The 25,729-nt window shown below is 38.3% G+C and overlaps 1 non-coding gene and 1 pseudogene across 1 annotated transcript; one reads left to right on the top strand and one right to left on the bottom strand.

The window, feature by feature from the left end:
* Positions 1 to 5,696: 5,696 nt before the first annotated feature.
* On the top strand, positions 5,697 to 5,768 carry LOC122492514. The gene has a single exon (XR_006299688.1). It is a non-coding gene; the product is annotated as a small nucleolar RNA SNORD57 (small nucleolar RNA).
* Positions 5,769 to 16,568: 10,800 nt separating this feature from the next.
* LOC122492351 lies at positions 16,569 to 17,498 on the bottom strand (annotated as a pseudogene).
* Positions 17,499 to 25,729: the final 8,231 nt, after the last annotated feature.

The raw sequence follows: 25,729 nt of genomic DNA, 5'->3' as shown, positions 1-25,729 counted from the left end.
GCAAAAGGAGAATGAAACAAAGGACCACAGTGGGATGTGGCATATATCAGTACTTTTCAGACTGTAATACAGTCGAATCGTGTGTGTGTGTGTGTGTGTGTGTGTTCTGAAAATGCAGATTTTGCCTCAATAGGTCAGGAGTGAGGCCAAGAGTCTTCATGTCTGAAAATGTGATGCCTCTGGACATGGCTTTCCATCATTGGAGGGTCTAGATGATCTCAGAGCTAGAAAATTGAAGAAACAAAAAAAAATAGATTTGCAGTGCTGAGTAAAATGGTTCTATCAAAGACTTATCTGTGGACTTACAGAATTCCTTATCGACTGTCGTGATATTCCATGCCCATTGCTTCTAATTAAGCAACTGACTTCATAGCAAATACAGTGTGGCAATGTCCCCCTGATAATAAATTACCTCATCTTACTATTTTCCCCACCATCCTGATACAGGTAGCTTGATAGAATGATGGAATCATCTTTTGAAAGTCAGTTACTGCACCACCTAGATGGCATTACATACATAGTTCAGCAAGACTCTCCAGAAGCCTGTATATTTTCTGAATCAATGTCAAATACATAGTACAGTCCCATAGCTAAAATTCATGAGTCCAGGAATCACATAGTAAAAATTGGAATGGTAGCACTCGCTATTACCACTAACAACACACTAGCATAATTTTTGCAAGTCTTCTTATGCCTTTATGCTCTGCTAATATAAAGGTCTTAGAGCCAGAGGAAGGAATGCTTCCACTAACACAGACAACAATGATTCTGTTAAGTAAGAAGTTAAGACTGGCACTGGGCCACTTTGTGTTCCCCCTTCTTCTGAATCATCATGTAAAGAAGGGAGTTACTCTGCTGGCTGGTGAGACCACTGAAAAATTGGACTACTTTTCCACAGTGAAGATGAGGACAAGTAGGTTGTTCTTTAGTAGTGCCATTCCCTGTAATTAAGGCCGATGGAAAACTTCAACAAACCAATCCAGTTGGCATTTCTAATAGCCAGACACTTAAGGAATAAAGATAAATAAGTTTAATCAATGAGTTGTTTGCTATAGAATAAGGGATTGTGGAATGGATAGTGGAAGAGATAATTGTGAACACCAGCTATGACTACATGACTAGTTACAGAAATGAGAAGTGTAATTGCCGTAAATACTTACTTCTCAGAATATATTTGTGTATGTGTGTCTGTGCATGTTTACATACCAACACCTTTGTCTATTTATATCTGTGTACATGTATATGTAACAAACATTTTTGCTTTCTTTTCACTCATATTCTCTTATCCTGTAAAATAAAATGTATTGAATTTATATCATGGTAATTAATTATTGTTAATTTGACACCATAGTGTTTAAGTTACCAGATATCAAAGAAAAGAGTAAGCATCACTCAAGGATTTTAACTCATTTTCTAGAGAAGGGGTTAGTGCATTTTCAGTTTTACGCAGCATAGTTAAATTATGTTAGGTGGAATTATGACTTTGCTATTGTCCTTACTTGGAGTTTAAGTATGGTTTAAGAAATTGTGTGTGGGTGCCAGGTTGACAGTGGGTGGACTTGTGACACAGTTTGTTGTATGTGCCAACATGACCAGTCCACAGGATGTCTAGATAACTGATTAAATATTATTTCTAGTTGTATGCATGAGGGTGTGTCCAGAAGAGATTGGTATCACATCAGTGGACTGAGTAAAGTTGATGGCACTCCCTGATGCTGGTGGGCATCATGTGATCCATTGTGGGGCTGAATGGAACAGAAAGGCAGAGGAAAGTTGAATTCACTCTGCCCAACTGGGTGATCTGTGATATCTACCTCCGTTCTCAGTACTTCAGACTTGATGTAATCTATATTATCCATAGGTTCTCCTATTCTCACATTTTAGAACTAGAGCATTGTCTTTCCTGGCTCTCAGCCTTGCAGACAGAAAATCATGGGACTTCTCAGGTTTCATATTCATGTGATCCACTATCTTATAATAAAGTCTTCAGATATAGATAAGATATATGTACCTTATTGGTTCTGTACTCTGGACAACTCTGAGTAATACCAATAATAACTATACACTTCATGAACTTTTTTCTTTATTTTGCAAAATAGAGGTAAATATGATGCAACTGTTAACCGTTGTCCTCAAATAAGTCTGACTTAGAAGGTACATTCTCAGAAGAGATATTGCATTATTACATCATGACTATTATTTTGTATATAAAATGTCATTGAGAAGGATGGTTCAAAACTTAACCAGCTTGACAATTACATTCTCTATTAAACCGGTATCCCTGGAATTAACCTCATTGACATGAGGCAATGGGCTTTTAATTGCCTGTCATCACTGTCAATTATGTTTTCAAGAAAAAGTTATAAAGTTATCCACAATACTTCATCCTTTGGAACAAATGCCCCATTGAAACCTGTATCCAGCTGCCTAAATATGGGAGGAAGGTACAAAACTGAGAATGGAATTCTGTACATGTTTGCATAGTGCCGTTTAAGTAAGGAACAGAGGATGTGTCTCTGTTTTCCAGCTCCAACATCTTTATTTTTAAAAATTTACTTCACTTAATTATTTGAAAGAATACTTATCTAGTGTGGTCCAACTCACAGCATAAACTTCCTTAAGAAGAAACTCTATTAATGGGACCCATCAAACTTTGTTCCCATAAGCCCTCAACTTATTCTGAAGCCACTAAAGACTGCAAACACTATTTTGACAGAGAAACAACAATAAAAAGAAAGTCTAGACTAGAGAGTTGTTCACATATACATAATATATTTCTTACCAAGATGCTACCCTAACTAGTCCACAACTCAGATTGAGAAATACTGTTCTAGATTTGATTGGTGTTTGTTTTTACCTACGTAAACATTGATTCTTTGAGCACAGTCTAGGATAATATTGTCAGTGACTTTATTAGCTAGGTATTATAAAATGATGAGAAAAAATTTATAAACACGTACAAGAGTGAGAATCTATGAATTCTTTAAATTAATATGTTCCTAATAAAGGGTATTTATATTATTATATTATATTATATTAATTATTATATTATATTATTATTATTTTATTATTATTTTCAAAGTGTAGTTTAATCCATATTCAGGAGTGGTCCAGACAACTGGATTAACTTAGCATTGTGCTATCATCTTTTACCTATAAATATTCATTAAATAATACATAATGTAACTTCATAGTTTACTTTTTAAAACTTTGCAGAACATCTTGTCTAAAATGTGAGCTTTGCAGAGATGTGTATTTTAGGTCTTTCCCAACATGACACCGAAATGAGAAAAATGATGTACAAAAATAAAAAAAAATGTGTAACAGAAATGAGAATGGAAACACATAATGGTTTCAGAATGGGAACAGGAGATTTTAGGGAATTTCTGGAGGGGATAAAGTAGTTGGAAGTTTAATGAAAGACACATCAGAGCAGGGGACTGTGTAGATGAAACATGTATGAGAGAAGGCTGCACAGGAAGTCTGTTTCTGAGACCCCCCAAGCTTGTCTGCACATACCCAACCTAAAGTAGGACCAGACAGTGTATATTCCACAGTCATATACTCATGGATTGATGCCAGCGTTTTCATTCAAAGAAAAGCTCAGGAATGGAAACAAATCCTTATGATTACAGAAGAAACACACACCAGTTGTTGATATTACCAATATACCAGTCTTTGAATTGTAACATTGTATGAGTGAGCAAAAACTTATATAATTTATAGAAATATCAGAATGATGAGAATATTATAAAGCAGCAAAAAATAACAGAGAAGGAGTTATTTGACAGAGGATAAGGTGGATCCTAAGCTTGTCTCCTCCCTTGAACACAGCTAGATAGTTATCAAATCATTCTGAACACCCAAGAAATCAATTGTAGATCTGAGAGAACAAAAATTGTAAGTCTAGAATTAGAAAAGTGACCACTTTTGGAAGTTCAGAGAGTTGAGTTGAGGGAGATAAGCCTATGGATACAGCCGCGGGGAGGGAGGCTGCTTACTGAGGGCTACTGCAAAGTAGTATAAACAGCAGAGTACAAAATCTGAATTTTTAGAAGAGGGATGTGCCTGGCTTAAACATGCTTAGCTGGCAAAGTAGGGTGGAATCCCAGGACTGACAGCATGGTCTGAGGATCCCCTGGGTCACAAGAAGAATGGATGGTGCCAACATGCTACACTGTTCCCAGGCATAGGAGCAGGGACTCCTACTGAGGAAGCAAGCTGGGGTGCTGGCATTCTTCTCTGTTGCACTGTAAACTTCCAACTGCTGTGGGGTTGTGTGACCAATTACTTTGCACAGGCTGGAAAATGGTAAAAGTGTGGTGAGACTCTACTCAAGAGGAATAGCACAGGTCTGCACTTCAGGAGTCCCTTAAATTTGGAGTTTTGAAGCTCAGTCAAGTGCATGAGAAAAAAAGCTCAGACACAGGCAGAGTGAACACAGGGTTCTGATGAAAACCAAGGACACAAGAGGAATGATTGATTGCTCTTCTTTGAGGTTCCTAGAAGAGTGGGGCGTGTACACTTTAAGCTCTGAAAGTCTTAGAGGCTGCAAACTCTGATGATCTCATGAGAGAAGGAGGCTCCAAAAACTCTAAAGATAGAGAAAGTCTTCCCCAGTTTTTCAGCGATCCGGTGTAGTTTGTATCGTGTGGAAACTATAATTTTTCAGAAAGATTAAAGGAACCAACCTGGCATGTCAGCCGGACAAGGAATTCAAGTGCTTTCTCTTCATCTTAACACTGCTTTTCTTTCTGTTGGCTTTGCTCTGGGGCAGGCTTTCCTCACATGTTATCCCTAGGTGCTTGGAGCCTTGTGAAATGGGGAAATAACTCCTTCCTCACAGGGCTGTGGGGAAGACAATTAAATGAGATAATGTGTGGCAAGTGTTAATTCTTTCTGTTCAGATAAGGTGTGTCATTTCTGTCTCCTGCTGGGACCCTGACTGGTACAGTGAAGTAAATGTTGTTGGGGTATCACACTGCAGCTCGGTCCTCAGACAATTCTGGGACCCGTGCGAGGTTTCCCAGATGGAGAACGGATTCTGCTGAGAGGAGATTGAAGCTGAGACAGCAGACGAGGGTATGGACCATGTCTTTTTCCTCTGGCTGCTTTGGAGATTTAATATTTTTCAGTGGATTTGAGCAATTTAATGATGATGTCTCTGCAGATTTCTCGCCGTGCCCTGCACGAAGTGCACGTGCATGATGGTCTTTGAGCCCCGTACTCTGGCCCGTGCTTTGTGTCTGAATTAAAGACTTACAGGAGACAAAAATCAACAGGAAGATAGAATTCCTTTGTTCACATGAGAAAACAGAGAACACGACATGAGCGAAGGCATGAAGACTGGAAAGTGGAGAGTGCTCATAGGAGGACAGCATATTAGGGCCAGGACACTCTCTCCCTGGGGCTGGCCCTGGGAAACCCACTTCCAGAGCACGAGAGAGAGAAACAAACCAGGTGTTTCAGAAATTGTTTTATGTGATTTGTTAATAAAATAATTTATTAATTCTTTATTAATAAAGAGGAAAAACCCTTTCCTGTTTTCTGGCATCATAGGTTCATTTTGCCTGCTTTGGGACTCTATGTCCCATGTGGAATCACATGGCAGATAATCCTGTGTGTCCGGCTTCTTCCATGCAACATTAGGTGAGCAATCTATGCCGCCCATTCGGGGGAGGACCAAAGCTGGCTGTTGGAGGTGATGAACTGGCTTAGCCTGACTTTGTAGAGGGGAGGCAAAAAAACTGATTTAATGAGCCTGATCCAGTGATACAACACCTGGGCCAAACAGCCATCGACTAGAACATCGTGTTTCACCATGAGCTGTTTACCTGGTGAGTTGACAAATTAGAGGACGAAATAAAAGGATCTGAAAAACAACCTTACTGCAGCCAAAGGAAGAAGCGCTGTGGGTGTTCTGATCACCCAAGTCAACTATCTCTCCTTCCCTGTACCCTGGAGAGATGGGAGGGACCAGATCTGGGTGAAGGTCTGGATGGGGGGAGAGAGAGATGGAGGGAGGGAGGGAGAGATGCTGGAGCCAGGAACACCGGTGTCATAAGGGAGTCAGGGTGGAAGGAGCAGTGGACGATTCTCTCAATAGATGCTGAAAAAGCATTTGGCAAAATACAGCATCAATCCTTAATAAAAGCCCTCAACAAAGTAGGTTTAGAGGGAACATACCTCAGCTTCACAAAGGTCATCTAAGAAAGATCCACAGCTAATATCATCCTCAATGGGGAAAAACTGAGAGCCTTTCCCATATGGTCAGGAAAAAGGCAAGGATGTCCACTCTCACCATTACTATTTAACATAGTATTGGAAGTCCTAGCCTCAGCTATCAGAGAACAAAAAGAAAGAAAAAAACATCCAAATCAGCAAGGAAGAATTCAGACTTTCACTGTTTGCAAATGACATGATATTCTATGTAAAAAATTCAGAAGACTCCACGAAACAATTTCTAGAACTATTACATGAATTCATCAAAGTCGCAGAATGTAAAATAAACATGCAGAAATCGTTGTATTTCTATACACCAGTAGTGAAGCGGCAGAAAAAGAATCAAAGAATCAGTCCCATTTGGCGATTGTACCAAAAATAGTAAAACCCCTAGGAATAAAACTAAAGCGATAAAAGATATATGCTCTGAAAACTATAGAAAACTTATGAAAGGAATTGAAGAGGACACAAGAAGTCGAAAAACATTCCATACTCATGGATTGGAAGAACAAATATTGTTAATATGTCTATACTACCCAAAGCATCTGCACATGTAATGCATTCCTTTTCAAAATACCACCAGCATTTTTCACAGAACTAGAAAAACCAATCCAAAAATTTGTATGAAACCACAAAAGACCCCACATAGCCAAAGCACTTCTGAAAAAGAACAACAGATTTGGAGGCATCATGATTCCAGATTTCAAGCTATATTACAAAGCTATTGTCATCATGACAATATGGCACTGACACAGAAACAGACAGATAGATCAATGGAACAGAAAACAAAACCTAGAAATGGAACCACTACTATATAGTGAACTAATCTTTGACAAAACAGGAAAGAATAGCCAATGGACAAAAGACAGTCTCTTAAACAAATGCTGTTGGGGAAACTGGACAACAACATGCAGAAGTATGAAACTGGACCATTTTCTTACACCATACACAAAAATAAATTCCAAATGGATGAAAGACCTAACTGTGAAACAGGAAACCACCAAATCCTAGAGGAGGACATAGGCAGCAACCCCTTTGACTTTGTCTATAGCAACTTACTAGACTCGTTGCTGAAGGCAAGGGAAACAAAAGCATAAATGAACTATTGGGACTAAGATAAAAACCTTTAGCAGAGCAAAAGAAACAATTAACAAAACTAAAAGACAGGGTATGGAATGGGAAAAGATATTTCCAAATAACTTATCTGATAAAGGGTTAGTATCCAAAATCTGTAAAGAACTTATCAAACTCAACACCCCAAAAACAAATGACCATATTAAAAAATGGGTGGAAGACATGAATAGTCATTTTTTCCCTGAAGACATCCAGATGGCTAAGAGACACATGAAAAGATGCTGAACATCACTTATCATTAGGGAAATACAAACCAAAACCATAATGAGATACCACCTCACATCTGTCAGAATGGTTAAAATTAACAATGCAAAAAACAACAGGTGTTGGTGAGGATGCAGAGAAAGGGGGACTCTCTTGCACTTTTGATGGGAATGCAGAGTGGTGCAGCCAGTCTGGAGAACAGTATGGAGACTCCTCAAAAAGTTAAAAATAGAAGTAGCCAATGACTCAGGAATTGTACTAGTAGGTATTTACCCAAAGGATACAAAAATACAGGTTCAAAAGGGTACATGCACCATGATGTGCAGCATTATCAACAATAACCAAACTATGGAGAGTCCAAATCAAATGTCCATTAACTGATGAATGGATAAATAAGTGTGTGTATATATATATATATATATATATATATATATACACACACACACGCACACACACACGCACACACACACACACATGCACACGCGCACACACACACACACACTTACACACACGATGGAATATTACTTGGCCATCAGGTAGAATGAAATCTTGCCATTTGCAATGATGTGTATGAGCTAGAATGTATTATGCTAAAGGAAGTAAGCCAATGACAGAAAGACAAATACCATATGACTTCACTCATATGTGGATTTTAATGAACAAAACAGATGAACATATGGAAAGGGTGTAAAAAAGAAGAGAGGTAAACAAACAACAAGAGACTTAATGATAGAGAACAAACTGAGGGTTTATGGAGGACGGTGGGGGGGTGAATGGGATAGATGGGTGATGGGTATTAAAGAGGACACTTTTTGTGATGAGCGGTGGGCGTTGCATGTAAGTGATGAATCACTGAATTCTACTCCTGAAACCAATATTGCACTCTATGTTAACTAAAATTTAAATAAAAAGTAAAAAAAATTAACAAAGTACAGACCTATGCAATAACATGGATTTTCAGAGAAAATCAGTGTCTAGACTCTAATGTATTCAGTCCCTTTCCTGGCCCTTGAGGGTATCCCTAAGGGAGGAAAAAATAGAGGACAGATGACTTGGTCTAATCTTGTGACCTGCACCTCCAGAAATACATAGTAGTATTTTTTAAATACTTATGTGTTTTGTATCTTTAAACAAACATCTAATTAAAGGGCTTTTTTCTGGTATTGTGCCATATAAGAATAATTTGCTTTAGGTGTATGATACTTGTGATTGTCTTGAAAGAAACAGGAAGGTGAGCTGGCCTGCAGCAGACACCCCAGACCCAGTAATCTCTTGGGGCTCATTACAGGATTGAAAATGAGTGATGCACTCTCACTTCATTTGAAGTGTTTGTGCTGATGGATTCATTTCAAATGTATATATATTTCCTAAGTACTTATTTAGGACCTCATGTGTGTCAGCCACTGTGCTAACACTGCAAAAGATTGGAAGAGTACTAGGACTATTGAATTATGATCTAAAAAAATTTATGGGTCAAAAATAAGTACTAATAAAGGCCATTTGTGACCCCCAAAATAAATAAAATAAAGTGTTTCAAATGAGTGAGCATTTCTACCTTTTCAAGGTAATTAGGAAATGCATCATAAAAATCTTTGAAGAAAGGGCGCCATTTCAGTTGTAATGAAGATGGGTGCACTTGTGGAAGCATTCTTTGTGGAGAGACCATATAAACAAAACCGTGTACCTGAGAAGGTGTTCACAGGTTTTCAGTAACTCATTTTGGTGATAACACTGAGTCTATAAGAATTGTGGAGGAAGAGAATGCAGAGATAAATCAAGATTTTCTTGGGATGGACCTTAAATAATGCCATTGTGAGATACTGCAGGGATATATATACACACACACACGCATACACACACATACACATACATTTAAGATGTTTATTTTTATTCCCATCTGAGGTCATTAATGTTAGGTCATATATAACTGCTAAAATTTTTGAATGTTGATCAACACATAGCAAATATGTAATCTGAACAATAAAGATAAATAGATTTACATGTGTTTACATATCATGTAATATATACATATAAAGAAGAAATAAACATGGATATGTGTATAGAGAGTTCGCTTCTTTTGAAATTCATATTCTGTATTTATTTATTTAATGTTTATTTATTTTTTAATATGAAATTTATTATCAAATTGGTTTCCATACAACACCCAATGCTTATCCCAACAAGTGCCCTCCTCAATACCCAAAACCCAACCTCCCCTCCCTCCCACCCCCCATCAACCCTCAGTTTGTTCTCAGTTTTTAAGTTCTTATGTTTTGGCTCCCTCCCTCTCTAACCTTGTTTTTTTTTCCTTCCCCTCCCCCATGGTCTTCTGTTAAGTTTCTCAGGATCCACATAAGAGTGAAAACGTATGGTATCTGTCTTTCTCTTATTTCACGTAGCATAACACTCTCCAGTTCCATCCACGTTACTACAAAAGGCCGTATTTCATTCTTTCTCATTGCCACGTAATATTCCATTGTGTATATAAACCACAATTTCTTTATTAATTCATCAGTTGATGGACATTCAGGCTCTTTCCATAATTTGGCTATTGTTGAAAGTGCTGCTATAAACATTGGGGTAAAAGTGCCCTTATGCATCAGCATTCCTGTATCCCTTGGGTAAATTCCTAGCAGTGCTATTGCTGGGTCATAGGATAGGTCTATTTTTAATTTTTTGAGGAACCTTCACACTGTTTTCCAGAGTGGCTGCACCAATTTGCATTCCCACCAACAGTGCAAGAGGGTTCCCGTTTCTCCACATCCTCTCCAGCATCTATAGTCTCCTGATTTGTTCATTTTAGCTACTCTGACTGGCGTGAGGTGGTATCTGAGTGTGGTTTTGATGTGTATTTCCCTGATGAGGAGCGACGTTGAGCATCTTTTCATGTGCCTGTTGGCCATCTGGATGTCTTCTTTAGAGAAGTGTCTATTCATGTTTTCTGCCCATTTCTTCACTGGATTATTTGTTTTTCAGGTGTGGAGTTTGGTGAATTCTTTATAGATTTTGAATACTAGCCCTTTGTCCGATATGTCATTTGCAAATATCTTTTCCCATTCCATTGGTTGCCTTTTAGTTTTGTTGGTTGTTTCCTTTGCTGTACACAAGCTTTTTATCTTCATAAGGTCCCAGTAGTTCATTTTTGCTTTTAATTCCCTTGCCTTTGGGGATGTGTCGAGTAAGAGATTGCTATGGCTGAGGTCAGAGAGGTCTTTTCATGCTTTCTCCTCTAGGGTTTTGATGGTTTCCTGTCTCACATTCAGGTCCTTTATCGATTTTGAGTTTATTTTTGAGTTATTTTGTGAGAAAGTGGTCTAGTTTCAATCTTCTGCATGTTGCTGTCCAGTTCTCCCAACACCATTTGTTAAAGAGACTGTCTTTTTTCCATTGGATACTCCTTCCTGCTTTGTCAAAGATTAGTTAGCCATACTTTTGTGGGTCCAATTCTGGAGTCTCAATTCTATTCCATTGGTCTATGCATCTGTTTTGTGCCAATACCATGCTGTCTTCATGATCATAGCTTTGTAGTAGAGGCTAAAGTCTGGGATTATGATGCCTCCCACTTTGGTCTTCTTCTTCAATATTACTTTGGCTATTAGGGGTCTTTTGTGGTTCCATACAAATTTTAGGATTGCTTATTCTAGCTTCAAGAAGAATGCTTGTGCAATTTTGATTGGGATTGCATTGAATGTGCAGATAGCTTTGGGTAGTATTAACATTTTAACAATATTCTTCCAATCAATGAGCATGGAATGTTTTTCCATTTCTTTATATCTTCTTCAGTTTCCTTCATAAGCTTTCTATAGTTTTCAGCATACAGATCTTGTACATCTTTGATTAGATTTATTCCTAGGTATTTTATGCTTCTTGGTGCAATTGTGAATGTGATCAGTTTCTTGTCTTTTTGTTGCTTCATTATTACTGTACAAGAATGCAACTGATTTCTGTACATTGATTTTGTATCCCACGACTTTGCTGAATTCATGTATCAGTTCTAGTAGAATTCTAGTAGAATTCATGTATCAGTTCTACACTCTTTGGTGGAGTCTGTCAGGTTTTCCTTGTATAATATCATGTCATCTATAAAAAGTGAAAGCTTGACTTCATCTTTGCCAATTTTGATGCCTTTGATTTCCTTTTGTTGTCTGATTGCTGATGCTAGAACTTCGAAGACTATGTTAAACAACAGTGGTGAGAGTGGACATCCCTGTCATGTTCCTGATCTCAGAGGGAAAGCTCTCAGTTTTTCCCCATTGAGGATGATATTAGCTGTGGGCTTTTCATAAATGGCTTTTGTGATGTTTAAGTATGTTCCTTCTATCGTGACTTCCTTGAGGGTTTTTATTAAGGAAGGATGTTGAATTTTGTCAAATGCTTTTTCTTTTGTTTTATTTTATTGTGATGTATCACATTGATTTGTGAATGTAGAACCAACCCTGCATCCCAGAAATGAATCCCACTGGATCATGGTGAATAATTCCTTTTATATGCTGTTGAATTCACTTTGCTAGTCTCTTATTGAGAATTTTTGCATCCATATTCATCAGGGATATTGACCTGTAGTTCTCTCTCTCTCTCTCTCTCTTTTTTTTTTTTTTTTTTGCTGGGTCTCTGTCTGGTTTAGGAATCAAAGTAATGCTGGCTTCATAGAATGAGTCTGGAAGTTTTCCTTCCCTTTCTATTTTTTTTGGAACGGTTGAGAAGGCTAGGTATTATCTCTGCTGTAAATGTCTGGTAGAATTCCCCAGGGAAGCGATCTGGTCCTGGACTCTTACTTGTTGGGAGATTTTTTTTTTAATTTTTTTTTCAACGTTTATTTATTTTTGGGACAGAGAGAGCCAGAGCATGAACCGGGGAGGGGCAGAGAGAGAGGGAGACACAGAATCGGAACCAGGCTCCAGGCTCTGAGCCATCAGCCCAGAGCCCGACGCGGGGCTCGAACTCGCGGACCGCGAGATCGTGACCTGGCTGAAGTCGGACGCTTAACCGACTGCGCCACCCAGGCGCCCCTTGTTGGGAGATTTTTGATAACTGATTCAATTTCTTCACTGGTTATGGGTCTGTTCAAGTTTTCTATTTCTTTCTGTTTCAGTTTTGGAAGTGTGTGGGTGCTTAGGAATTTGTCCATTTCTTCAGGTTGTCCAATTTGTTGGCATATAATTTTTTATAGTATTTCCTGATAATTATATTTCTGAGGGATTGGTTGTAATAATTTCATTTTCACTCATGATTTTACCTATTTGGGTCCTCTCCCTTTTCTTTTTGAGAAGCCTGGCTAGAGGTTTATCAATTTTGTTTATTTTTTCAAAAAACCAACTCTTGGTTTCATTGATCTGCTCTACAGTTTTTTTAGATTCTATATTGTTTATTTCTGCTGTGATCTTTATTATTTCTCTTCTTCTGCTGGGTTTGGGGTGTCTTTGCTGTTCTGCTTCTAGTTCCTTTAGATGTGCTGTTAGATTTTGTATTTGGGATTTTTCTTGTTTCTTGAGATAAGCCTGGATTGCAATGAATTTTCCTCTCAGGACTGCCTTCGCTGCATCCCAAAGCATTTGGATTGTATTTTCATTTTCATTTGTTTCCATATATTTTAATTTCTTCTCTAATTGCCTGGTTGACCATTCATTCTTTAGTAGTGTGTTCTTTAACCTCCATGCTTTTGGAGGTTTTCCAGACTTTTCTCTGTGGGTTGATTTCAAGTTTCCTAGCATTGTGGTCTGAAAGTGTGCATGGTATGATTTCAATTCTTGTATACTTATGAAGGGCTGTTTTGTGGCCCAGTATATGATCTATCTTGGAGAATGTTCCATGTGCACTCGAGAAGAAAGTATATTCTGTGGCTTTGGGATGTGGAGTTCTAAATATATCTGTCAAGTCCATCTGATCCAATGTATCATTCAGGGCCCTTGTTTCTTTATTGATACTGTGTATAGATGATCTGTGCATTTCTGTAAGTGGAGTATTAAAGTCCCCTGCAATGACCACATTCTTATCAATAAGGTTGCTTATGTTTGTGATTAATTGCTTTCTGTATTTGGGGGCTTCTGTATTCAGTGCATAGACATTTATAATTGTTAGGTCTTCCTGATGTATTGACCCTGTAATTATTATATAATGCCCATCCTCATCTCTTGTTACAGCCTTTGATTTAAAGTCTAGTTTGTCTGATATAAGTATGGCTACTCCAACTTTTTTTTGACTTCCAGTAGCATGATAGATAGTTCTCCATCCCCTGATTTTCTATCTGAACGTGTCCTCAGGTCTAAAATGATTCTCTTATAGACAGCAATAGATGGGTCTTGTTTTTTTATCATTCTGATACCCTATGTATTTTGGTTGGAGCATTTAGTCCATTTATATTCGGTGTTATTATTGAAAGATATGCGTTTAGATTCATTGTTATGTCTGTAGGTTTCATGCTTGTAGTGATGTCTCTGATAATGTCCTTGCAACATTTCACTCACAGAATCCCCCTTAGGATCTCTTGTAGGGCTGGTTTAGTGGTGATGAATTCCTTCAGTTTTTGTTTGTTTGGGAAAACCTTTATCTCTCCTGTTCTGAATAACAGACTTTCTGGATAAAGGATTCTTGGCTGCATATTTTTTTCTGTTCATCACATTGAAGATTTCCTGCCATTCCTTTCTGGCCTGCCAAGTTTCAGTAGATAGGTCTGCCACTAGTCTTATGGGTCTCCCTTTGTAAGTTAGAGCCTGTTTATCCCTAGCCGCTTTCAGAATTTTCTCTTTATCCTTGTATTTTGCTCATTTCACTATGGTATATCATGTAGAAGATCGATTCAAGTTATGTCTGAAGGGAGTTCTCTGTGCCTCTTGGATTTCAATGCCTTTTTCCTTCCCCAGATCAGGGAAGTTCTCAGCTATGATTTGTTCAAGGACACCTTCAGCCACTTTCTCTCTCTCTTCCTCTTCTGGAATTCCTATGATACGGATATTGTTCTGTTTGATTGCATCACTTAGTTGTCTAATTTTCCCCTCATACCCCTGGATTTTTTTTATCTCTCTTTTTCTCAGCTTCCTCTTTTTCCATAACTTTATCTTCTACTTCACCTCTTCTCTCTTCTGCCTCTTCAATCTGTGCTATGGCCACCTCCGTTTTATTTTGCACCTCATTTATAGCATTTTTTAGCTCCTCATGACTGTTTCCTAGTCTCTTGATCTCTGTAGGAATAGATTCTCTGCTGTCCTCTATGCTTTTTTCAAGCCCATGGATTAATTTTATGACTATTATTCTAAATTCTTGTTCCATTATATTGCTTAAATCGTTTTTGATCAATTCATTAGCTGTTTCTACTTCCTGGAGTTTTTTTTGAGGAGAGTTCTTCCATTTTGTCATTTTGGGTAGTCCCTTCAGTGGCTCCAAACTGCAGGGCACTTCCCCTGTGCTGTCCGGAGTAACTTGTGTTGGGCGGTGGGGCTGCAGTCAGACCCAATGTCTGTCCCCAGCCCACTGCTGGGGCCACAGTCAGACTGGTGTGTACCTTATCTTCCCCTCTTCCAGGGGCAGGACTCACTCTGGAGTGGTGTGGCCCCTGTCTGGGCTATTTGCACACTGCCAGGCTTGTGGTGCTGCTTCGATAGGCTCTTGCCAAGGGTGTATTAGCCGGGGTGGATCCTCAAGTTGCACAGGGGCAGGAGGGGAGGCTTAGCTCGTTTTGCAGTTGGTGGTCCCCTGGGGGAGGGGCCGTGCAGCACCAGGAGGGAGGCAGGCCCATCGGAGGGATGGATCCACAGAAGCACAACACTGGGCCTTTTGCGGTGCAAGCAAGTTTGGTGATGGAGAACTGGTTCCCTTTAGAATTTTGGCTGGGGGAGAATAGTACTTTCCAGGGCCTTTGTTTCCCTGCTGAGCTGAGCTGTGTCTTCTGGGGCTCAGCAACTCTCCCTCCCGGTGTCCTCTCACCCTCCCCTCTCTCTGAGAGCAGAGCTGTTGACTTTTAATATTCCAGATATTAAGTCCTGCTGGCTGTCAGAACTCACACAATCTGGCCCCTCTGCTTTTGCAAGCCAGATTCAGGGGCTCTGCCTTGCCAAGCGGGCTGCCCCTCCACCACCCTGGTTCCCTCCCATCAGTCCGTTTAGTGTGCACCTCCTCTCCACCCTTCCTACCCTCTTCCATGGGCCTCTTGTCTACGCTTGGCTCTGGAGAGTCCATTCTGCTAGTCTTCTTGCAGTTTTCTGGGTTATTTAGGCAGACGTGGGTGGAATGTAAGTGATCAGCAGAGCAAGGTGGTCCAGCATTCTCTTAAACTGCCATCTTCCCCTCTGTCCATCTGTGTATAGAAAGTTCTAGTCATGCCCGCCATATATACACATAATCTGGTAGCAATGGCAATCCATTAGAAGTTATTGAAGAAGGATATTATTTAATCAGACTTCTGTGTATAAAGAATACTCTGACAGCAATGTTTTGGAAGTAAGAGAGTATCAACAGGATGTAAGAAAAGAAACAAGACTGTAACAAATGACAGATATGAGTAGTTTTAGCATGAGAACCTCAGTGGTATCAGTAGACTGTGTACAGAATCACTGGTGAGGGAGGAAGGGCATGGGTGTCCTGAAATTGGATGACTCATACGTTTTGAGCTTTGTTCACTCATATGCAACTGTGACTCTACTGTGGAGTAAATGTGATGTGAGTCTTCAGGCTGCATGACTGTAATGGCTGTCAAAGACATGATATTCAAATTCCTTTCAGAGTGTTAAACTGTTACAGGGCTTAATGAATTTATGAAGCCACATTGAAAATATAAAAATGTGTAAAATAATTTGTTTTCCTCTTTAGTTTAGTATGACATGAACAGTTAGAATTCTATTTTTGAATAATAGACATACATATTTAAGAAAGCAAATTGTATGCCTACCTTAGTCATTAAAATGCTAATGCAATTATACCTACAAAAGACTTTGATAGCTAATCAACACTTAATAACATCTAATCTGTAATTTTGTGTCATTTTAATGAAAGGAGAGTAGATATTATTATGACTTCTAAGTATTTCTCTTTAACATTTTTCTCAGTGAATCTATGACTTTCTTATTTCTCAAGCTATAGATAATTGGATTTAAGAAAGGAAATATGATAGCATAAAATAGAGACCATCATACCCTGATCATCTGATTGTGCAGATACAGGGTGCACATACATTAAGATAAGAGAGCCATGGTACAAAGAGACAAATAAGAGATGGATCCACAGGTGGAGAAGGCTTTTCTTATGCCTTGTAGTGACTTCTTTTTTAAGATTGTAAACAGTACTAGTGTATAGGAGACAAGAACTATCAGAATGGTGAACATCTGTATTGACCCAGCAAAAATGAATACCATCAGAAAATTAATAGAAGGGTCAGTACAAGAAATCTTAAACAATGGTATAATGTCACAGTAAAAGTGATGTACTATGATGGAATCACAGAAGGTTAATCTGAATAACAAAGCATTGTGAATTATGGCATGAAGAAGGCCACCTGAAAATGACAAAACTAACAGCTGGATGCATAGTGTATTGGACATAATCACTGGATAAAGTAATGGTTTGCATATGGCCACATATCGATCATAAGCCATTGTTGCCAGCAGAAAACATTCCGTGGTTATACTGATTGCCAAGGAAAAAAACTGTATCATGCATTCAGGAAGAGATGTCATTTTGCTCTTGGCAAAGAAGTTGACCAGCATCTTGGGGGTCACTGTGGATAATATCCAAGCATCCACAAATGCCAAACTTCCAAGGAAAAAGTACATGGGTATGTGAAGCTGAGGTTCATTCCATATGAGGGGAATCAGACCAAGGTTCCCCACAATGGTGAGAAGATAGATAACCAAGAACACCAGGAATAGGGGGATTTGCCACTGTGGTTCATATGTAAGTCCTGTGAGAATTAACTCTGTCAGCAATGTTGCATTTTCCTTTCCCATGTCCTCAGTGGGTGTTGCCTGAAATGAAATGGAGTAAGTTTTTTGAATGTCAATAAGAATTTATATGTGAAAATATGGGGAGGAGATTTGAGATACAGTTGTGCACATCAGAATCCCCTCTTAATTTTATTAGATATTTAGTGGAATCTATTTTGGAGCTAAGGAAAATAGTACAATTATTTAAATATTAAAATGCAGCAATAAACAGATTTTGGAAAATGGAAGACATTATACATATGTGCTAAATTTATGGTATAGGATTCAGTATGAAACAGAAATTCTGTGTCTTGAATGTCTTGAAAGGGAAAGAAGCTTGAAGGGCCAGGTTAGTAGAGTTAATTAAATAGCTTATGAAAGATCTTGAATATTATTTATCAGGGGATAAACATGCACTGAAAACAAGAGGAAGGAATAGCACTCTAAGGCTCTCTTTTAAAGTGAATATATGGTAGTATAAAAAAATAGGCTGAAGGGAGGAGAAACTGGGCTCAGAAATACCAGGCAAGAAGAAGTTACTACTGTCTAGCTGTTCTCAAATCAGAGTACACTTCAGAATTGTCTGGGGAAACTTTTGTGTAAAATATAGATTTGAAACTTTACTGTAGAAATTAATTTAGTGTGTCAAGAACTAAAGCTAATAATCTGTATTTTAAACTTGCTCCACGGTGATCTACATACATGTGACTTGGCTAGTCCACTAGCAAATTGACATTGAAATTAACAAGAAGATTAAGACATGGATGCCGAAGAATTCGGAATGTAGAGGCACTTACTCCCTCTGTGATATATTGGAGCTGAAGGGGTCTTCAGTGAGGAATAAAGAAGTACCTGGGTAACTGGGTAGATTTTCCTCAAAACTGATTAAGAACTAGAAGGCAGTGGCCAGTTTGTGGACATCTAGGTGATATATACTTTGTAGTATGAGTTACAAGAGTTTAATGGAAATAATGACTTGGAAATCATTGGAGTAGGGGGAGGCACACATACGTATGATCTATCCATTAGAGAATACACCCAATGTCAAGAGAAGGGCAAGGGACTAAACTGACAAAAGTATAGTAAAGTGGCACTGAAGATGTATGCCATTTTCAGAAGCCAGTCCAATCCTCTTTTCTCCCACATAATGTTGGTGACAGGCAAAGTCTACCACCCACTCTAGGAGCCAAAAGTTGTGCCACTAACAACTAGAGTGAGGGCACCTGATGTAAGTTTGGCAAATCTAACTTCCCCACACTGGTTTAGAATTTGGAGTGCGGGAGTAAAAGGGACAAGGACAAAAGAGAATTTGGGTTGCTAAGGCAGCCAAGCTATAAAATGAAGTTTCCAGAGGTGCCTGTGTGGCTCAGTTGGTTAAGTATCTGACTTCATCCCAGGTCATGATCTCGTGGTTCGTGACTTCGAACCCTGTGTCCACCTCTGTGCTGGCAGCTCAGAGCCTGCAGCCTGATTCAGATTCTGTGTCTCCCTTTCTCTCTGCCCCTCCCCCTCTCGTGCTCTGTCTCTCTCTCAAGAGTAAATAAACATTAAAAAATTTTAACAAGAGGGGCGCCTGGGTGGCGCAGTCGGTTGGGCGTCCGACTTCAGCCAGGTCACGATCTCGCGGTCCGTGAGTTCGAGCCCCGCGTCAGGCTCTGGGCTGATGGCTCAGAGCCTGGAGCCTGTTTCCGATTCTGTGTCTCCTTCTCTCTCTGCCCCTCCCCCGTTCATGCTCTGTCTCTCTCTGTCCCAAAAATAAATAAACGTTGAAAAAAAAAATTAAAAAAAAAAATTTTAACAAGAAAAAAAATAAAATGAAGATTCTAGCAAATACATGCTGCACCCACACCAATGACCCACCCTGTCAGTGTGAACAGTGGCATTCCCATACAGCCGGTGTGACAACAACCCTCGTGGATACAGTGTTGGGACATGATTTTGGCTGTTTACAGATTGCTTTCCTTCCTTCTTTGCTATCTATTTTTTTCAAGCTGGTTCCTTCAATCTCCCTCACATTTCTATGTTAGAGAAAATCCATTCAAAAACACCATTTCTTGTTGAAGCTAATAGTTCTGACTGACAGCAATGAAAGATAGGCAGAGACTGGGAAACGATACTGAGAAGAATGGTCAAGAAGAGAAGGGAAACAGGGCAGATGAGTGCCATGAGCATAAGGAAAGGAAGATATTCAAGAAGGACAAAGAAAGTTATGGCACCAGTCACTAAAATAAATGCTCTAGTAGGACAAGGAGTGAACAGATGTGATGGAGCATGGAAACTAAGAGATTTTCAGTGGCTTAGTGAGAGCCATTTCTGTTATGTGATGCAGTGGAGGCCAGAGAATAATGAGAAGTGAATGGGAAACAAGTTACACAACAATGAACCCGCGAACAAAGTTGAGTCCTCCAGGAATGTGGAGGACAGTTATTGTATGTCTGCTGTGGTAGACAAATACAAAATATTTTTCCTATATATCATTTAATAAAAGTGGGAGAAGCAGAGAGGATGTCATCACAAAGAGGAAGAAGACAGTAGAAGGAGAAATTTGGGTGGGTGGAGATCACAAGATGTACAAAGAGTAATACACAGAGAATAATAGACATGTTGATGAATAAGTGTGGGAAAGACAAAGAAGGATTCAGAATATATCAGAGAAAGTTTATGGACAACAAAAGGGAAAAGCTCAGAATACATATTTATCTTAACCTTGGTTTTACTTAAAGTTGTCAGCTTTCAAGCTCCTGCATGACTGTCAGTTAAACATCTGACTCTTGATTTCAGCTCAGGTCATGATCTCATGGTTCATGAGATCAAGCCCAACATTGGACTCTATGCTGACAGTGCAGAGCCTGCTTGAGATTCTCTCTCTACCTCACTCTCTCAAAATAAATAAATAAACTTAAAAAATAATAATAAAGTTGTCAATTTGGGGAAACTTGTTTTATTCAAATTTCCTTGTTTAATTTTCTATGGAATATGTGTATGCAAGAGATTTTCATTTTAAATTTTACTTCACAAAGTTTGTGCTGTTCATAAATACACTAGCACTGCCTGAAAGTTCTTTTCATATTTAAAAGTGCCTTTACATTTGTTATTACAGTGATTAGAACTTTTTCTAGAAATCCTCTTGGTTTTACTTGAGAGTATTTTTTTTTTGCCACCAGTTATTTAGCAGAATAAAACTGAGCCAAAGAGTGGAGTGTAATACAAGTGATGTAAGTAACCAAAGCCAATAATTGCAGTTTTTAAATGTACATTTATTTGAAAGAACTTCTTCCATGCAATCCCAAATCACTAACAAACTGAAGATACTCAAATTCAGTTTATGTGTGGGTACTTATTAAGCTATAAATACTAGAAAGAGCATGAAGGAGCACTTACTGCCTATTTCCTCCTACATGTATATAAATAGTCAATGAAATTCTTGTCAGAAGTTGGATAAAGGATAGAGGTAATATGCAAGTGACTTACTTTAAAAGTTTTATCAGAAAGTGTGATCAATTAAAGATAAGGGAGGTTTTAATCAGAGTAACCAGAAGATTTCTTATGTAGGAATTGTTATGAAATTATTTTTTTAAGATTATTTACTTATTTGAGAAAGAGAGAGAGACTGAGGGAGGGACATACAGAGAAGGAAGGAGAGAATCTCAAGTGGGCTCTGCACTGTCAGTAAGGCACCTGATGTCTGGCTGAAACACACGAATGGTGAGATCATGACCAAGAGTCAGACACTTAACTGATTGAGCCACCCAGGTGTCCCTGAAATGATTTTTTTAAGGGAGAGTGCGTGAGCAGAGGTGAGGGGCAGGGGGAGAAAGAGAGAATCCTAGGTAGGCTCCATGCTCAGCATGGAGCCCAATGTGGGACTTGATCACACAGCCCTGGAATCATGACCTGAGCCAAAATCAAGAGTCAGACACTCAACCTGCTGAGCCATCCAGGTGCCCCTGTTATGAAGTGATTTCTAAATGCAGTTTAAATTATTTAACATTTTAGTTCACCAATACCTATAAGTTATTTTAGATATGTTGAGAGAAATAAAACATTGTTAAAGTGAATAATTAAGTCTCACAGCTATTTTGCTTATCTAGATTATAATCATTAAAAGTAAATATATAAGTTATTCACTAGCAGTTTTCTATTACTCACCTGGATTTTTTGGCATCTTGTAAACCCACAGGTTTCTACCACAGGTGACACTTCTAACAGGTTTATGCAAACTTCAGTTGCTCTATAAATTTTGATGTGCTGACTGCTTTAATTAGTGTGATCTTCTCTGAGCTAATCAACCATATATGATTTTATTGAGGCCAAAGTTTGGATTCCTTTTGGAAGCCAATCTCAAATACAGTTGTCAACCTTCATGCAAACTACAGTTGATGGAATTTATACCTTTCATCAACTCTTCTATTCTCATGCTTTAGAACTAGAGCATCATCTTTCCTGGGTCTCAAACCTTATAGATAGCAGATCATGGGACTTCCCAGCCTTCATATTCACACGAGCCAACATTTTATAAGAAATGTCTTCACATATACATATTTCACTTATAGACTGATATGTCTTATTGGCTCTGTACTCTGAAAAACTATGGCTGTTAGAACCACTAGATGTACATTTAGTGACTTCTTCATATGAAAAAGAGGGAAATATAACTCATTTGTCAGCTATGGACCTCAAATAACTCTGTTTTAAAAGATAACTAGTGGGGCGCCTGGGTGGCTTGGTCGGTTAAGCGTCCGACTTCAGCTCAGGTCATGGTCTCGCAGTCTGTGAGTTCGAGCCCCGCATCGGGCTCTGTGCTGACAGCTCAGAGCCAGGAGCCTGTTTTGGATTCTGTGTCTCCCTCTCTCTCTGCTCCTCCCCTGTTCATCCTCTGTCTCTCTCTGTCTCAAAAATAAATAAACATTAAAAAAAATTTTTAAAAAAGGTAACTAGTAAGAAGAGGTTTATTTACATATTACATCATGAGTATTATCTTGTATATAAAATTAATTTGAGAAAGATGGTTCAAAGGCGAGCCAGCATGACATTAAATTTGAAGTCTGGAATTGTGATGTCTCCAGCTTTGCTTTGCTTTTTCAAGATTGCCTTGGCTATTCAGGGTTGTTTGTGGTTCCATACAAATTTTAGGACTGTTTGTTCTACCTCTGTGAAAAATGCTAGTGGTATTTTGATAGGGAGTACATTAAATATGTATATTAGTTTGGGTGCCATAAACATTTTCACAATATTTGTTCTTCCTATCCAGGAGGATGGAATGTTTTTCCATTTCTTTGTGTCTTCTTCAGTTTCTTTCATAAGTGTCCCATAGTTTACCAAAGTACAGATCTTTTACCTCTTTAGTTAGGCTTATTCCTAGGTATCTTACGGTTTTTGGTGCAATTGTAAATGGGATTGATTCCTTGATTTCTCTTTCTGCTCCTTCATTATTGGTGCATAGAAATTCAACAGATTTCTGTATGTTGATTTTGTATCCTGTGACCTTGATTATTGATTTCTTGTATTATTGTATTTTTGTATCTTGTATTATTGTATGTTGATTTTGTATCCTGTGACCTTAATGAATTTGTGTGTCAGTTCTAGCAATTTTTGGTGGAATATTTTGGGTTTTCTGCATAGAGGATCATGTCTTCTGAAAAGAGTGAAAGTTTGACTTATTCCTTGCTGATTTAGATGCCTTTTATTTCTTTTTCTTTTGTTTTCTTATTGTCTTTTTCTCTGTTTTTGATTGCTGAGGCTAGGACTTCTATGTTAAATAACAGTGGTGACAGTGGGTGTTCCTGACCTTAGAAGAAAAGCTCTCTGTTTTTTCCCCATTAAGGATGATATTAGCTTGGGTTTTTCATTTATGGACTTTGTGATGTTGATGTGTGTTCCCTCTATTGTTACTTTGTTGGGGTTTTTTTTTTATCAAGATTGTATGCTGTACTTTGCCAAATGCTTTTTCTGCAGCTATTGAAAGGATCATATGATTCTTATCCTTTCTTTTATTAATGTGGTATATCATATTGATTGATCACGATAATGAACCACCACCCCTTTAACCCAGGAATAAATCCCACTTGGTAGGGAGTGATTCTTCTAATGATCTGTTGGACTCAGTTTGCTAGTATTTTTGCTGAGAATTTTTGCATCTATGTTCATCAGGGATATTGGCCTGTAATTCCCTTTTTTAGTGAAGTCTTTGTCTCACTTTGGAATCAGGATAATGCTGGCATCATAGAATGAGTTTGGAAGTTTTCCTTCCATTTCTACTTTCCAGAATAGTTTGATAAGAATAGGTATTAACTCTTCTTTAAATGTTTGGTAGAATGCCCCCATGAAGCTGTCTGGCCCTGGACTTTTGTTTGTTGGGAGATTTTTTATTACTGATTTGGTTCCTTTGCTGATTATTGGTCTGTTCAAGTTTTCTATTTCTTCCTGTTTTAGTTTTGGTGCTTATATGTTTCCAAGAATTTATCCATTTCTTCCAGATTTCCCAATTTGTTGGCATATAATTTTTCATGATATTCTCTTATAATTGTTTGTATTTCTGTGGTTTTGGTTGTGATTTCCCCTCTCTCATTAGCGATTTTACTTATTTGGGTCCTTTCTCTTTTTGATAAAGCTGGCTAGGAGGTTATCAATTTTATTAGTTCTTTCAGAGAATTGACTCCTGGTTTCATTGATCTGTTCCACTGAGGTTTTTTGTTGTTTCTATATCATTTATTTCTGCTCTAATCTTTATTACTTCCTTTCTTCTGGGAAGAAGGCTGACTTTAGGCTTCCATTTGTTCTTTTTCTAGCTCTGTTAGGTGTAAAGTTAGGTTGTTTATTTGAGATTTTCTTGCTTTTTGAGGTAGACCTGTATTGTTATATCTGTATACTTCCCTCTTAGGGCCACTTTTGCTGCATCCCAAAGATTTTGGACCATAGTCTTTTCATTTTCATTTGTTTCCATGTACTTTTAAAATTTATTATTTAATTTCCTTGTTGACCCATTCACTCTTTAGTGGGATGTTCTTTAGCCTCCATGAATTTGTGTTCTTTCCAAATTTTCACTTCTGATTGACTTCAAGTTTTATAGTTTTGTGGTCTGAAAAGATGCATGGTAGGATCTCAATTTTTTTGTACTTGTTGAGTCCTGATTTATAACCCAGTATGTGATCCATTCTGTTAAGTCCATCTGGTCCAGTGCGTCATTCAAAACCATTGTTTCCTTGTTGAATTTGTGCCTAGATGATCTGTCCATTGCTATAAGTGGGGGTATTAAAGTCCCTTACTATTATTGTATTATTATCAATGAGCTCCTTTATGTTTGTTATTAATTGTTTTATATATTTGGGTGCTCTCAAGTTGGGGACATAAATAATTACAATTGTTAGATTTTCTTGTTGGATAGATCCTTTTATTATGATGTAGTGCCCTTCTTCATCTCTTGTTACAGTTTTTGGTTTAAAATCTAGTTTGTCTGATATAAGTATGCTACTCTGGCTTTCTTTTGTATTTGTATGGTAAATATTTCTCCATCCCCTCACTTTTTTTTTGTCTAAAATGAGTCTCTTGTAGGCAGCATATACATAAGTCTTGTTTTTTTATTCATTCTTACATTCTATGTCTTTTGATTGGAGAATTTAGTCTGTTTACTTTCAGAGTGATTATTGATAGATATGAATTCAGTGCCATTTTATTACTTGTTTGTCATGGTTTTGGAAGATTTTCTTCTTTCTTTTCTAGTCTTTGTCACTTTAAAAAATTTTTTTTCTTAATGTTTATTATTTTTGAGAGAGAGAGAGAGAGAGAGAGAGAGAGAGCGAGCCAGAGAGCAAGCAGGAAAGGGGCAGAGAGAGAGGGAGACACAGAATTGGAAGCAGTCTCCAGGCTCTGAGCTGTCAGCCCAGAGCCCAACACAGGGCTTGAACTCACAGACATCAAGATCATGATCTGAGCTGAAGTCGGCTGCTTAACCAACTGAGCCACCCAGGCACCCCCCTAGTCTTTGTCACTTTTGATCTTTCTGTCCCACTCAAAGAGTATCTAATATTTATTGCAGGGTTGGTTTAGTGGTCATGAAACCCTTTAGTTTTTGTTTGGGAAATTCTTTACCTCTGGTTCTATTTTGAGTGATAGCCTTGCTGGATAGAGTATTCTTCGCTGCATATTTTTCCCATTCAACATGTTGAATATATTATACCACTCCCTTCTGGCCTACCAAATTTCTGTGGAGATCTGCTGCCAACCTTATTTGTCTTACTTTATAAGTTTGGGACTTCTTT

Source organism: Prionailurus bengalensis, chromosome C2 (genome assembly GCF_016509475.1).
Source record: "Prionailurus bengalensis isolate Pbe53 chromosome C2, Fcat_Pben_1.1_paternal_pri, whole genome shotgun sequence".
In the NCBI taxonomy this organism is placed as follows: Eukaryota; Metazoa; Chordata; class Mammalia; order Carnivora; family Felidae; genus Prionailurus; species Prionailurus bengalensis.
This window is presented reverse-complemented; position numbering and strand designations above follow the sequence as displayed.